The 14,767-nt window shown below is 37.5% G+C and overlaps 1 long non-coding RNA gene across 1 annotated transcript in view; it reads left to right on the top strand.

Moving 5' to 3' along the window:
• The window catches only part of LOC125094742 (uncharacterized), a 205,210-nt gene extending 199,487 nt beyond the window's left edge, over window positions 1-5,723 (top strand). The window contains exon 4 of the long non-coding RNA XR_007125675.1: window positions 5,656-5,723. This is a non-coding gene — a long non-coding RNA (uncharacterized LOC125094742). The remainder of the gene's footprint in view (window positions 1-5,655) is intronic.
• Window positions 5,724-14,767: the final 9,044 nt, after the last annotated feature.

The raw sequence follows: 14,767 nt of genomic DNA, 5'->3' as shown, positions 1-14,767 counted from the left end.
CTCAATAGGCAATGGAGGACTATAAAGATAATTGATAAAGGAATGAAGGTGACAAATATGAAATAAAAATAAGCAAAACTGGTAAACTATCAAGTATATTTTGAGGTTCTAAATGAAGCATCAAACAAATGTGGTGTGTGTATATGTTGTATAAAAGCTGTGTATGCCTATGTAGTAGACTTTCAATTAAAAAATAAACTAAACATCAAAACCTTCAGGGAATTTTTTTTTTTTCTGGGCTATCCTTTTAGAAGAAAGGAAAAAAAATGAAATATCTTGGGTTCTAAGGGATTTGGATAGACTTGGTACAGTCTCCTTTATTTCCACCGAATACTCTTCTATTCAGTGAGAGTTAGTTTTCCTAATGGTGACTTGGGGGAGGGGGACCACATGGTCACTAAAGAGCTATGAGATATTCCATTCATTTTATAATTTTTTAAATAAATATGACACACATATATATTTTTTAAAGATTCTTAACAAGGATTCATTTCCTTAAATCTCCTTTAATCAAATAATCATGCCATTGGAATTTCATTTAATCAAGATTCTATGGGAGTATCGTGAGGAGAGAAGGATTTTATGAAGGGAAATGGCCTGGACAATAATAATATTTTTGTAAAAGAATGCATCATTTAAGGTAACATAAAAATGGTATGATTAATCCATTCAAATGCTCTGCACACTACACTGAGCCATCTACCAGGACTTTTTGCATAAGATAGTCAACATTATCACACCCCCTTGTTATTGCTATCATGTTGATTTATGTACTGAAACTGCAAGGCTTAGCTTGCTATTTTTGCTTTTCAAAAAAGAGGTCTGCTATGAATCATTTAAAATACTTGGAAATGTATTTTATAATAAATGGTTGCCTTATTTTTTCTCATATACTGAAAAGGAAAGATGATAGAAATTTTAAATTTTATACTAAGTATTCATGACATTTCAGGTGAGTTGATGGGACTCAGGAGTAGACTACATTTCTTTAAGAAATTCACTTGATAAGAATGGAGATTTATTTTTGTTATGATTCCTCAAACTGACTTCTCTTTTCAGTTTGGTTCCTTTTTCTTATTAAGCTCTTCGTATTTGTATGAGTCCTATGTAACACTTTTAAAATACTATTATTATTATTATGTGATTTAATTTAATATTCATATAAAACATAAAAAGCAATGCGTATTTAATTTACTTATTTAATTTTGAATAGTTAGATTTTATTCTTTTGCAGATTTCTTGACAGATGTGATCTGTAATTCTTGCTGGTCCCGAACTCAGTCTGATACTATGAGTGAAGGTTTAGTAACAATTTCTTCTACGTAGACAAAAAACCAAAAACCAAAAACACCTCACTAAATTATCTCAAAATAGACATCTGTTGTGATTTATAAGGAAATTCAGCTAAAGGACTTTTTTTTTTTTTTTTTTTTGTCTTAGAAAAAGTGGGGTGGCCAGGGGGAGGCAGAGGGAGAATCTTAAGCAGGCTCCACAGCCCAGAGCAGAGCCCAGTATCATGACCCTGAGATCATGATCCTGAGATCATGACCTGAGCTGAAACCAAGGCTCAACTGACTGAGCTACCCAGATGCCCCAAGACCTGTTTCTTAATTTAGATACTATATGGAGAATAGAAATTATAGAAGTCATACACATCATTATTATGCATCAGAAAATTGTGTGGAGGTGTTTGATTTGAAAATGAAGTGTACAATCCAAAATGCTGTCTTTTACCAAACAAGTTGGATATGAAATAATAGAACCACAAAGATTGACAGAATCTAGAGATGTTGTATTAATTTGGGTTGGAACTAAAACTGACTCAAAAGATAGGGGTGCCTGGGTGGCTCAGTGGGTTAAAGCCTCTGCCTTCAGTTCAGGTCATGCTCCCGGGGTCCTGGGATCGAGCTCTGTGTCGGGCTCTCTGCTCAGCGGGAAGCCTGCTTCCTCCTCTCTCTCTCTCTGCCTGCCTCTCTGCCTACTTGTGATTTCCTTCTGTCAAATAAACAAATAAAATCTTTTAAAAAAATGATGAAAGAAAAATTTATACCAAGTCTAATTAAAACTTTTGATGCTATTAGATTTGTAATAATATTCTGGGGATGATACATATAGTATCTATTAAGAAGGATCATACCAGTTAACGTTTATTGAGTACTGACTATATTCCTAATAGTATTGTAAGTTCTTTTGATGTATTAAACTATCTAATCTTCATAAATACTACCTGAGATAAAGACTATTTGGGTGCCTGTTTTACAAAAGAAGAAATGGAAGATCAGAGAAGTTACACAGCATTCCCAGATACGACAAGGAAAGAAGCAGAACTAGAAAACAAATCCAGGTATTTTGTCCCATCCAGAATACCTCTCATTAGTCAATTGCAGTTGGTTTACAGTAGGTATTTAATAAGTCCCATGGCCCTACTACTGAAATAGAAGCATAGCTTGATAATTGTCTTTAATGATTAACAATCTAAGAAAGAATTAACAAAGAAAAAAATCATCGTGTGTGTGTGTGTGGAGTGTGTATTTCAAAAGAAAAATAGAACTAGATCCCTCAATGCAAAAGCTATAAGAAATTACAAGGAAGGAATAAAGCAGTGGTCATCAAGCTTGGCTGTGTAAACACAAAAATGCATGACATTTTTCCTATGTATGGAGAGAAACAATGTCCAGAACTCATTTCCAAATCTATTCATTCCTAAAGGCATCTGTCTGAAATTAAGCCTGATGTTGGAGATGCATGTTGATCTTTTTTTTTTTTTTCAGCCTCTTCTGTACAATGCAGGCTCCCAATTGACATGCTATAAAACTTCCCAAACACCAAACAAAAGAGCAATTTGGACTATTGGCATCTGCATTAAGAACGTGAATGATGCTAATAACTGGGTCATAAATCCTTTCAAAAATCAGATTATTTCTAATTTTTTGACTCAAAAAGATTGAAGGGGGACCTAATGGTAATAACTGATTAAGAAAAATTGTTGAGAATATTGTTCACTTCATGATCTTTGGTGTTAAAATTGGAAGAAATTCCAAGAACTTAATGATTCCAATAAAAATAAAACATTTTCCTTTCCTATATATTTCTTTATAGAATAAAAGGCATTTTCAGGTTTTATTTCAACAAAAATAAAAAAATAAATTACATGTAAATAGTTTAACAAAATTAAATTCTGTATGTTCTAACATGTACTAGTCATATGGATACCTAAAACAATTGGGGGAAAGTCTCATGTATCTCATTTAATTAGGCAAGTTTTTTAAAAGATTTTATTTATTTGAGAGAGACAGAGATAGCAGAGATATTGCTAACAGAGATAGGGAGAAAGAGCAGGAATGGGGAGGAGAGAGAGAAGCAGGCTCCCTGCTGAGCAGGGAGCCCAATGTGGAACTCCATGCTAGGACTCTGGGACCATGACCAAAGGCAGATGCTTAACCAAACAATCCCTCCGGGCACCCCTAATTAGGCATTTCTAATAAAATCTTACTTACTATATTTAATTATTCATCAAAATCTGTAATGTTTTTATAAATGGTTTTGATCAGTGCTGCACTTAACATCTGGGGTCTTAGAATCTAAATAAGTAAAAAAATAACCTCAATATATACACACATATTTTCCTGCAGATAAAACTATTTTTACCTCAATGAGGTAGTTGTCTCACTAGAAAACATTCAGATGCCCACTATCCACATTGCCCCCAGGCTGATCTCAGACTCTGGTCTCAGACGAGTCTTAGGGAAATACAGTTCCTGCTCTGTGAGGAAATAATATACACCAAAGAAATCACAGGATTTGGCTAACGATGATCTTAAAAACCAAGGGAACATCTTTGTGAAGCTCGCTGGGGCTCATATTCTCTTGTTTGCAGTTAACAGTGGAGATGCTGCCATGCAGCTGGGCTTCCTCCTATCTGTAGGAATCACAGTATATGAAGGGAACAAAGGGCAGCCATTTAACTCACAGAGGGAAACTAGAGTGATTGTGGAAATGGGAAGCAATGTTAAACCGGCAACTAGGATTCTTTGGTAAAATAGACTGTAGAGGTCAGACTGTTTGGGGGTTTCAGGGTTTTTTGTTGTGTTGAGTTTGTTTTGTTTTTCTGAGGTCAAATTTTGATAGAACAGGTCAGAAAAATACAGGGAGTGGAATGTGGAGTGTAGGTGGGGAGTAAATAAGGAATGACCAGCTGAGGATGCCACTCAGCTTTCTAGTGTCTTATCATGTCCTTTGTGAAGAAACTCACACCTCAAACACAGGAGAAACAAATTCCTGCCAGTCATTATTTTGCCGTGGCATGATCTCAGTTACTTTACATAACACCTGGAAACTAACCTGTTATTAGCTGCCATCATGACGCCTCATGGAAGGTAGCACCACAAAGAGGGGAAGAATAAAGTGTTAATTAATCTTAAAATTAACCTAGTCTCCACTGTGGTAAAGAATTACACATCTATTTTGGATAATATTTGCTTTTTTTTTTCAATAACACATTCCATATTCCCTCATCTTATACTAGCACCCAAGTGGGTCTTTCCTATTTTTTGTATCGTCTTAAGATTATTTAAATTCCGACTGTCAAAGGATCTGTTTCATCTCTATAGGGTTGTTGCCATTTTTTATTGTTTTCTAGTGCTGAATATGGTGTACTAAGCACCACCCCATGAATCCCTAAACTTCCAGACTCAGTCCTTCTAATCTCCACTGTGTAGCAGCAATCCCCATGGATTTCATAACAACTTCAGAACCTGTGTCATATTGATAAGTTTATGGGAATAATCAAAGGAAGGCAGCAGGGCTTCTTACAGCACTGAGAACTAGAAATACTTAATTCATCTGTAGGTGTTCTCATAGCTTGGCAATCCAAGTGTAAAAATATCCATCATAACTTGGAAGGGAAAAGGGAAAGGGAAAAAAATCATACTGGTCATTAGGCAATATGTATTCTTTGCTTTTTTATCAGATCTTCTTTTCAAATCAAAACCCTTTTCTTCGAATAATTTGCTAAGGGTTGAATAAAAAATGAGCAGGATAGAGGCAGTAGGGGTAAAAGAAAGGGAAGCGAGAAAGTGCTCAGAGGATGAAGATTTTTTTAGGTAAAAGGCCATATATTCAACTGTTTATGAAAAGGACAGAAAAATAAGTCTAGGGCCATAAACCTAGAAAACTTTCTAACCCATTTGTTCCTTGCAAAAGTATAGAGACATCCATATCACATATACACAAGCAGCCAGAAAGGATTGCTGTCAAATTCTATGCAAAGCTTATAAGAGGAAAGAGAATAAGAAATAGAATATCATCCCTACAGGCAATAAAATCACACCAAAAATATACAGAAGAGAAGAAAACTGTCACCTAATATTTCAAAACAAGCTAAAATAACTTTTAAAATAAAAAGAGATATGAAAGAACAGCATAAATATGTTTTGGAACACTTGAGAAGAAATAAATTAGAAGAAAATTAAATTTTGAATGAAAGAGATGAAGAATTCAATTAAAAAAAAGATTTTTATAAATCCCAACTGAAGGAAAAACTGGAAGGAACACAAATGTGTAACACAGTGGGTATCACCTCAAGAAAAAAAGGAATTGGGCAGGTGGAGAATTATTTTTAAATCAAAGGCAATAAAGATTTTTTTTTTTTTTCAGAGAAAGAATGGATGTGGAGAGAGACAAAAATCCAACATATCATTGGACTTCACAAAAAAGAAGAGCCAGGGGCGCCTGGGTGGCTCAGTCATTAAGCGTCTGCCTTCAGCTCAGGTCATGATCCCAGGGTCCTGGGATCGAGTCCTGCATCGGGCTCCCTGCTCAGCGGGGAGTCTGCTTCTCCCTCTCCTAGGCCCCTGCTTGTGTTCCCTCTCTCACTGTGTCTCTCTCTGTCAAATAAAAAAAATTTAAAAAAAAAAAAAGAAGAGCCAAAAGTAATTGAGCAACACACATTCTAAAAACTAAGCAAGAATACTTTTGGAAAAGAAAAAAAAAAAAAAAAGAAAATACATATTGTAAGGGCACATTGATTCCTGGGAAAATAAACCAGGTAAATATATTAGTTTATGTATAAATATTAAACATAAACATATAAACTAAGTATAAATATTAAACTAGTAATAAGTACACTAGAATGACCAACAAAAGAATATATTTTAGTAATATTACTAGATTTCAAAAAATATAAAATATCTTTTGGTCAAAAGATATTTGACAGATACATTTTGTCAAATAGAAATGTAAATGCAACTTACTATTACAAATAGTCAAGAACTCAGGAAATGTTATTCCTGAACCATTCTTGAGGAATTGACTCAAGAATGAGGTATGGGAATAAAAGTAATTAGACAGTAAATAAGAACTGGAGTGATAATTAGGTACATATTTATCAGGAGAACTAAAAATAAGTGATAGCCATAAAACAGAATGTATCATATACAATGGCAGTAAGACTTCCCAATGTAGATGCAGTATAAAAATAAAAAATGTGCAAGAATTTATGGGGAATATGTGAAATACATTTTAATAGAGAGGATATTGTCCCCAAGGGAGAAAAATTTGTTCTTGGTGAACAAAAATATTTTAGATATTACAATATTGTTTGGCCCTGTAAAGGGCCACAGTACATAAACAGATTTATATAGTATGTTGGTAGTGATAAAATTTCATGGAGAGGGGAGGCAATGGGGAAAGTAATGTGTAAAAATGTTCCTTCAGGAAAAGAAAATGCAAAAAGTTTGAGATACACCACCTCACAGATATCAGCTGAGAAGAAAAAACTATTCGTTCAAGTTAAGTGCCAGGAGAAAGCAAAGAAAGGGAAAAGGAGAACCTGACTATGGACTGGATATTTGATGATATTAGGAATTATAGTTAATTATTTTAGTGTGAAATAATATTTTGGTTATACTTATTTTAAAAATGAGAAGTTTTTATGGATGAAATTAAATGATGTTTGGGATGTTTTTAACTTAAACATAATCCAGTACAAGGGAAGGGTTGTGTTATAGACATCAAATACCGTTTGCCATAATTTGGTAATTGCTGAAGTTATTTCATGGATCCATGGGGTATTATTATCTATCCTTCGTAAATGTTTGATATGTTCTGTGAAAAATATTTTTAAAAAGCTTACTAAAAGTTAAACACACATAAGTGCTTCAAAATGCCAGAAATAGGTCCCACCAGGTATGCATGTTCTGAACACTGAAACAGCAATGTAAGGCCTGTTTATTGTTTACTTCTACATACATATGTAATACAAAATTAATTTTTAATATTTGTATCTAGCCTTATTTTTAAAAATCTATTGCTTCAAAATGATTAATCAATAATGACAATGTAAGGAGGATACTTTGATTCATTGGTATATCACAGATATAACATCTGCTGTGCATGTGTCTTGAGATAAACAATTTGTCATTAATAGTTAATACGTTGAAAAAACATTGCTTTCCAGAATTTATTAATAGTGAAATTTTTTCTTGACACAAAATCTTATATGGAAGTTCAAATTGTAAATGATAAGTAAGTGGCATTAATATGGATGGAATCATCATGGAGGACTAAGACCTGTTAGCACAATTAAGTCTTTGACACCCATTATTAGAATCTCTAATAATGAGATTCAGTAAAAGCAATTTATACTCCTCAATCCCTATTATGCCTTCCAGGCTGTGAGTAAAAAGAGATTTTTATCTGTACATTTTGGGGTAATATATTGAAATTTATGATAGACGATTCATTTTAAAAACATTTTATGTCGAACATAGAAGTAAATATAGCAAGTTGTTAAGAAAATAGGCTTAGAAGACAATTTGATTCCTAACTATAATTATGATCAGCATGTCTCTTCAATTAATCAAGCCTTTGTTTATGTTATTAACTATAGTCTTTATATAACCTGAAATTTTTCTTAAATTTATTCCTAGATACTTTAATTTTTTTATGGTAACCATTATTATTGTATCACTGATTTTCAGGATATTGCAAAGTGTTCTGCATACATTTTTCCATTTAATTGCCAAAATATCTCTATGTTCGCCTATTATTTTCTTTTTTATTTTTAGTTTTATTTTTTCAGCATAACAGTATTCATTATTTTTGCACCACACCCAGTGCTCCATGCAATCCGTGCCCTCTACAATACCCACCACCTGGTGCCCCCAACCTCCCACCCCCCACCCCTTCAAAATTCTCAGATCGTTTTTCAGAGTCCATAGTCTCTCATGGTTCACCTCCCCTTCCAATTTCCCTCAACTCCCTTCTCCTCTCCATCTCCCCTTGTCTTCCATGCTATTTGTTATGCTCCACAAATAAGTGAAACCATATGATAATTGACTCTCTCTGCTTGACTTATTTCACTCAGCATAATCTCTTCCAGTCCCGTCCATGTTGCTACAAAACTTGGGTATTCATCTTTTCTTTTCTTTTTTTTTTTTTACAGCTTTATAAACATATATTTTTTTCGCCTATTATTTTCTAATTCTAATTCTAATTCTCAGCCTGCTTCTGTTTTTAAGATGAGTTAGATAGCTACCTTTTAGTTAAAATAAAATCATTTGTTCAGCTATTTAAACTTTTTAATCTTGTAACCACTTAAAGAAAACTACTCTGGGCTGTTGACTTGATAAATTGTGTATGTAGTGGTAGCTTTTAGGCAAACAGGCTTGAGCAATGGGATGCAGAAAGGGCCATAGCAACCACCTGGCTGAATAAAGACATGCCTGTCAGGGGACCCACCCCGAAATACTGACCAGTGGGCTACTTAAACCTAGGCATAGTTTCCTAAAAAAGGGAAGATTCCACATATGCCATACTTTTCCTCTTTTAAAAACAACCCCCACTCACTGCATCTTTGCGGACAGCCTCTCTTTTGCTATCCTGCTCAAGCTCCTGGGGTGTATTCAATAAACTTATCTCCTGTGTTCTGCCTCAGGTGAATTCTTTCACTGCTGGCGAGGGACTTCCACCTGATTCTCACCCCACATTCCAGGGCCCTCATTCCATCCATCCAGAGACACCCCATTTAGGTGCCACATTTAGTGGCCTGTATGTGGATAATTTTGGGGCCCCCACATTTGGGAGAACCCCACATGAGGAGCCTTTGCCAGTCCGGACTCTCCTGGGATTCTCTGGGAATTTCTTGGGACTTTATCTTGTTAGACCCACGCTAGTACTCCTTGGGGAGCTGATTATCTCCCCCCTGAGGTTACTCCTGAGTGAGGATGTGAAGTCCCACGAGGGAACCAGCCAGATCACCCATGCCCTAAAGGGAGAGGTATTTGATTTCCCCTTTTGCCTCTTGGAGGGACCCTTCCCTTCCTCTCCTTTTCCTTTTTTGGCCCTCCTACAGTCTAATCCTAGTGCTGCTCAGACAACTGACGGCCTCTGGCCCGGGCAGCTCCCAGCCTGAAGTTCTAAGGACAAACAGGTCACTGTTCGTGGACTAAACGTGCCTATGAGAGTGAAGGACCCCTTTCCTCTGCTTTCTCATTCCACCCTGGAGATCTGCTCCCAAAGTCTGATTCAATTCTTAGCTCACACAGAGCAAATCATACACCAGATGGACTCGGTTGGGAGCCTTTCCTAAGGCTGGCTGACTCTCAGCCACCTTGCTTCTTTTCATCTCTGCCCTTTTCCTCTGTTCCTGGGGATCCAGCCGCCATCTTCATCCGTGGGTAAACGTGTTCCTATGCATCTGAGTGGTAAGTCCTCCTTCACCCTTTTTCCTACCTGGTCTGGCTAAACTGGTGTCTGGCTGTTCCTGTTGCCAGGGGAATGCCCCAAGAGGAAGTGCCATGCCATTTGCCCCGACCCTCTTGGTGGGACATCTTATTGTGGTGGGACACCCCAAAGTGTCCGTAGCCCCATATTTGCTGCAACTCCTCTCCATGGTGGGACGCCACCAGAAGAATCCATCACCTCTTATAGGTCCGGTCATTTTCTCAGATCAGTAGGACCCCCTGACTGCAATCATGACCTAGAGTCAGAACTCCATTCTCTTTGGCAGGACACCCCTCTGGGGATCAGCAGCTGTCTTTCCCACCCCCTCTCTTCCTTCAGATTCACCTTCGGGCTATGTTCCTAAAAGCTGGAACAAACTGACCCCCAAGGCCTATGTTTCATGGCCTCAGTACAAACTCTCAGATCAAGAGGTGAGACCCTCCTACAGAACTCTCTTCTCATACTATTCTCTATCTGGATCTCCTTTGCTAGAACTCCTCTAAGTGGTCGTACTTCCCATAGTGCCTTGCTTAGTCTCATGACCCTAAATTAGGAGCCTGACCTAAGAGCTTCTTGTAGAACATGTTGGGTGGTAATCAGCTGCCTCCTGATATATTGAATGCTGATTTTCTGTTACTCCTCCTAATAGATGTGGGGCTTCTCCTCATTCATTTCCCTGGTTAATGGACATGGTCATTGGAGCCAACCATGGTTAGTCTACCTCGGGTAGGGGATTTTAAGGAATATTCCGAAGGAGCTGCCAAAACTCCTTTTGTTCCTAGGAAGTTCCCATCTTCTCTGTCCCAGCAGAGACTGCCTATTTTCACTTTGGTGAGAAAACATGGTGTCAGCGCCTCTGCCTGAGCTGACAAGGTTTAGAACCAGGAACTCTCTTTCTCAGCTTTCTGGTGGAACCTCATCTCTTCTCTGTCCCCCACTCCCTCCTCCTGTTTCTGCACCACGTTGGATGCAGCCTGCATAACTAGTTCCTATACCATCCTGGGTGCTTCTGACACCATTGGCTCCTCCCCCTACCCTTGCTGTCAAGGAGTGAAGAGCCCTGGTTTGGACCTATCCCCACCTGTTTCAGATTTTTGCACCTGTGCCCCAGGTAAAACTTGACAATAGGGAACAAATTGATTGACTTTTAAGTGGACCCAGGTGGAACATACTTCAGTATGTTGGTTTAAAATAGACATGTCTTTAGAATTATCAGCATTAAATATGAAACTTTTATTCTACCAAGGTTTACTAAAGGTCAGATAATCTCATAAAATACTAAAGTATAGGTTACTAAACATAAGGTTTGTGCTTTTGACTTCTTACTACAAAGAAACTAAGGCTATTTGGGTCTGTTGGAAAACATGTTTTGTGCTTAATTGATTCATAAATTTGCCGGCTAAAGAATTCTGGTGTGACAGTTCACCTACCTAGTTTTCACTGGAGACTAAAGTTTCTAAGAGTTAAAATTCTGCTAAGTGTGATTAAGACTGGTGGAAATAAGGGAAGCAACTCTGCATGTGTAAGGACGGTATGAGAAATGGAAATACATTTTTGTTGAAGGTAAGAGAAAGTAATTTTATCCTAAATGTGACTGGTTGGAGAGAAATGACTTGGGACAAAATCTGAATGCAACGAAAGCTATAGAAGGTTTGTGAAGGGAAATCTTTGTAAAGGGGTTTTATGTGTGGTCAGGACAGGCTAAGGTTGAAATGAATGGATTTTAAAAGTACACTAGTGGAGTGCCTGGGTGGCTCAGTCAGTTAAGTGTCTGACCCCTGATTTTGGTTCAGGTCATGATCCCAAAGCCCTGCTTTGGGCTCTGCAGTCAGCAAGGGGTCTGCTTGTCCTTCTCCCTCTTCTCCTCCCCCGTTTGCTCATTCTCAGTCACTCATTCTAGGTTTCTCTTTCAAATAAATAAAATCTTAAAAAAAAATTAAAAATAGAAGTACAGAGGTATAAGGTTGAAAGTCCACTTTCTCTCTGTTAAAAAAAAACAAAAGTTTTCTTGAACTGTTGGTTTGCTCTTTAAGAAAATGGGAATAAAGTTGTTGGGTCCATTATCAAAGGAACGAGACTGAGACAAAGTGAAAGTTATGTAAAGCTTTATTCTATGCCAAGCATTAGAAGTCAGACTGACCAGCCAGGGCCGCCTCTGAAGAGAGAGATCCCCCTTGGTCTTACAGGCTAGTTTTTATAGGGCACAACCGCAGACCTCTATCTATGTGGCTTTGGCTGATTGGATGTCTTTTACCTGTCTGGCCTTATTTTAGGTGTGTGTTTTAGCAACTGTTACTGGGAACCGATATCACTAACTGCTGGGGCGTTTATTAAACAACAAAGTGGCTACTTAGGCAACATGGTAACAACAAAATATCTACCTAGGCAACGAAATGGCTATCTAGGCAACATGGAGTCGCTCTGGCTAAGCAGGCCCAGACAGGCCCTCGGGGTTTAGCAGGTTTTAACGTGGAATCGGCCCCAACAAAGTTACTTCTGCTTTGCCCAGAAAAAAGCAGTTTCTGTGCGTTGTCTTCATCAGGTCTTTGATGATCTGTCATCCTATTTAGGCATGTGCTTTAAAACTTTCTAAGGTTTTAACAAACATCCCCAAGATTTAAATTGTAAATGAAGTCTTTTTGACTAATTAGTCGTGTTTGTTTGGTATGTCGCATTCTGGGATAAGTTCATCACTCAATATTCTGATTACTGAAATGTTTTGTGTCACAGAAATAACTGAATTTCCTTGTCAGTTACATCATAATGAACTCTCCTATTAGATCATTAACAATGTCCATTTCTGAGTTTTTTGTCATTTATAATTGTTCTTATTCTCTTGTGAAATGTGTTTCATCTTCAAGGGGATTTATAAAAAGGACTTTTAGGACAAATGCAGGTATTTGATGTCTTTAAGATCAGAAAACTGAAATGGGTAAGAATTTCCAGAACTAAAAAGCTGCATTCAAACTGAGTAAGAATTAGTAAAATGGGACTAGAAGAATTAAGAAAATGATTGTAGTCTTTGTAACTCTTAACTCTTTTTTGAAACATTGCTGGTCCTCTAATGTTTATTCTTCCAGATAAAGGAAACTTTCTCTTAAGATATCTATGAGTTACAAAAATGTGATGAAGTATTCACTTGTAAACAAATTCAAACATTTAACTTTTCTCTCTACCTGAATCATCTGAAATTCAAAAGGTCTCTGAGTATTCTTTCTTTCATGGCAATCATAATCATTTGCATAAGTTCAATAAGAATCCATTCTCCTTGTAACAGGACACCATTGAAAACATTGATTATTTTACCAAGGCTTTGACTGGAATGTCATATTTGAGAGAGACATGCATAGACTCAGAATGACCGAACAGCTTTAAGGAACTTACACCAACTTTACGAAGCATGCATAAAGTCCCATAGAAATGTTGGTCTGAAACCTTGCTTGCAGAGTTCCCAGCAACCTTACCAGGTGAGTAAAAAATGTCACTCCCTGGCATGTAGAGGAGATTCAGGATACTTGGGGGAACTCATGAAGAGGAATTTGCCCAAATCTATAGGTATTGCAGGCATGTCTGATGTCAAGTGTTTGGCTTGGCTTCTGTTCTAGGAATGCTACTAAGAGGTCAATCAAGATTCCTTATAGTAAGTTCCAGCAAGGCAGATTTTGAAAGAACTATATGGCTAATAACTCTTCTTGCTGAGCTTATGTAAATAATTAGGCCAAGATTATTAAAAAGGGACTTGTTTTGCAAATGAATTAGTCTCATTTTGGCTATCTCTGGAAATAGGGGTGATTCTAGGGAGAAAAATTATGTTTCATAACACACCTTTGCAGATGTTAAATTCTGGTTCTGATTATCTTTGAATGTTGTTTGCCTAGGCTAGACAACTTGAGATAAACTTCAGAGAAATTGCCACAATAGCTCATGTATAGACCATCTTCATGCTTGTTGTTCTGTGGGGATAATAGCGGGACCCGATGGGCATATGATTATTTGAACAACTGGAAAATGGGATTGATTCCCCAACAATTGTATAACTCAACTAGCACCTTGACCATTTCTTTGTGGCTGGAATGACAGAATTATTCCCTAAAGCCAAAGTGTACCCCACTCCATGGAGTTAACTGTGGGGTTGTGGAAATAATGGGTGGCCCTACTTTCCCTATAATTGGATTGTTGATATACTTGGGAATACCCTTATCTACTGAGACAAGCCTTCTCCCATTTACCAGTGACTCCTCTTAATTAGGATATCGTTACAGCTACACATCAAATAAAGAGGGCTTCTCGATGGTTTTACCCTTTAGCCATATCGGTCCTAGGATCTACCTCTATTGCTGAAAGTTGCCGATAGAGGCTTTAGCCAAGCATACAGCAGTCACCTTTAACTGAGGTCAACTGAGTCACCCCATGAGTTCAAAAGATGGCTCTCCAAAACCTAATGGCCCTTGACATCCTGACCACAGCTCAGGGAGGAACCTATCCTTTATTAAACCAGTGTTATGTATATACTGCCGATTACCACAAAAATGTGAAAGGGTTCCTAGAAGACATGAGTACTCAGATTGGTGCTTTAACCAATCTCTCTCTTTCCTTTAATGATTGGTTCAACTCCTGGACTAGAGGAAGATTTTTGTCAACTATCAGAGGATATCTCTGAGCAAACTGTCTCCGCTGTTAATAACCATCAAAACTAGTACAATCCAAAACCTGACCCCTCTTTCTCAGGTAACATACATTCAAAACTTATATCTGGGGATTGGATATACCTTAAGACTCTTTCACAGGATAAAAAAGCCACTTGAACCTGACTGAACTGTCTCCTATAAGGTTCTCTTGAAGTTTTAACTACTCCTACAGTGGTAAAACTTAAGGGCTTCTCCCCACTGATCCATCCTTCCAAAATCAAGACCCCTCCAGCCCCAGATGAGGAGCCCTTCACCAAGTATAGCTGTGAGCTGGTTGTAGATCTACACCTGTTATTCAAAGGAGACATAGGAGCTACAGACCCGGAGGCTAGAGGCCCAGGAATCTGGCCCATTTC

Source organism: Lutra lutra, chromosome 3 (genome assembly GCF_902655055.1).
Source record: "Lutra lutra chromosome 3, mLutLut1.2, whole genome shotgun sequence".
NCBI classification, from domain to species: domain Eukaryota; kingdom Metazoa; phylum Chordata; class Mammalia; order Carnivora; family Mustelidae; genus Lutra; species Lutra lutra.
This window is presented reverse-complemented; position numbering and strand designations above follow the sequence as displayed.